Here is a 1587-nt window from a genome sequence, read left to right as displayed (position 1 = left end):
TATCCGGAGTCAACAAGTGATATTTTGACACGTGGCAGATCAGGATCTTCGGAAGCTCCGATGGCAGGATCGGACGTTCCGATCGAGGTTCGGACGTTCCGATCGAGGTTCGGACGTTCCGATCGTTGTCTATAAATAGAAGGCCAAGACTTCACTTTCAATTGCCAATTCCGAGTTCTCCTTTCCTTTCTAGTCCTTTTGGAGCTGTTCTAGTCTTCTTAGGCTTGGTCCGGAGGTCGGCGAGGCGTTCGATAGTCGTAGCGGAGTTGTGCCCAAGTTCTGGAGGCATCGACATCAAAGGGCTAACGACGGACGAAGGTATAGCTTTTGCTTTCTATGAATATTTAGGAGTATGCAATAGCTTAGTTAAGGCTTTTAGAGTACTTTGATGATAGTAGTATCATTTGGCAGTGTAGAGCAGACTATAGGCGTGGACCTAGAGTTGGTAGAGCTTGCACTATTTTGAGGTACGAAAGTACTGTTCGAGATATCCTGACTGAGTATACATGTATTATGTGACTGCATGATTTATATGCCATGATATTATGCTGCATCCATTTGCATCTTGCTGTATCTCTTTCGAGATGTCTGTTAGTAGGGTTGTACCCTATCCTGTTAGTGGATTGGACTTCCATCGATTTGGGTCCGGCGTATCCACGGTTATCTCGGTATGGGAGCCACCTCCTGAAGCGACGGCACAGCGTGCTACATACCAGGGCCCGGTCTGTCTCTGTTATCTGATCCTTGACCTTGAGTCTATAGGGAGTTCACTTTGCATGCATGTATACTCATACTCTCGCACTGAGCATTTTATGATCACGTCTCGTACTCTGTATTTTCTGAACACCCTATTCCATGGGGCAGGTTTGCGATTGGACGAGGAGGGTGGATCCAGGAAGGGATAGTCAGTGGTTGGCCAGCTGGAGCTTCGCTTAGGATTTATTACTGTTGTTTTGGGTTTATACAGCTATTCGATTTGGTTGTATATTATTGGATAAATTACAGATTCCTTTACTTGGAATTGTATAATGTTTATGGTTTCCGCAGTTTTATTCTGATATCTATTTTATCAAGTTAATTGCATGCGTAAGTTCTGTTTAGTAGGTGATCCAGGTAAGGGTCACTACACGAACTACGGACCAGTTCATTACCGACCTAACTCAAACTTTTCAGACTTTGAAACACTATCAGCTTAAGCTAAACCCTAGCAAGTGTACTTTCAGAGTCCGAGCTGGAAAGTTTCTTGGTTATATGTTTACGAGAAGGGGAATTGAGGCAAATCCGGAAAAGGTCCAAGCTATTATTTCTATGAGCTCGCCCAGGAATATACAGGAGGTACAAAGGTTAACAGGAAGAATCACAGCATTAGCCCGGTTTATAAGGAGGTCTGCAGATAAAAGTTTATCCTTCTTTAAAGTATTAAAAAAGAACAAAACTTTCGAATGGAATGAGGAAAGTAAGAAAGCCTTCCAGGATTTGAAAGCCTATTTAAAACAATTGTCTGTGCTGAATAAGCCCACTCAAGGAGAAGAACTGTTCTTATATTTGGCGGTCAAGCCTCGAGCAGCAAGTTCAGTCCTGGTTAGG

This window comes from Henckelia pumila, chromosome 4, assembly GCF_033568475.1.
Source record: "Henckelia pumila isolate YLH828 chromosome 4, ASM3356847v2, whole genome shotgun sequence".
In the NCBI taxonomy this organism is placed as follows: domain Eukaryota; kingdom Viridiplantae; phylum Streptophyta; class Magnoliopsida; order Lamiales; family Gesneriaceae; genus Henckelia; species Henckelia pumila.
Note: the sequence above shows the minus strand (reverse complement) of the source record.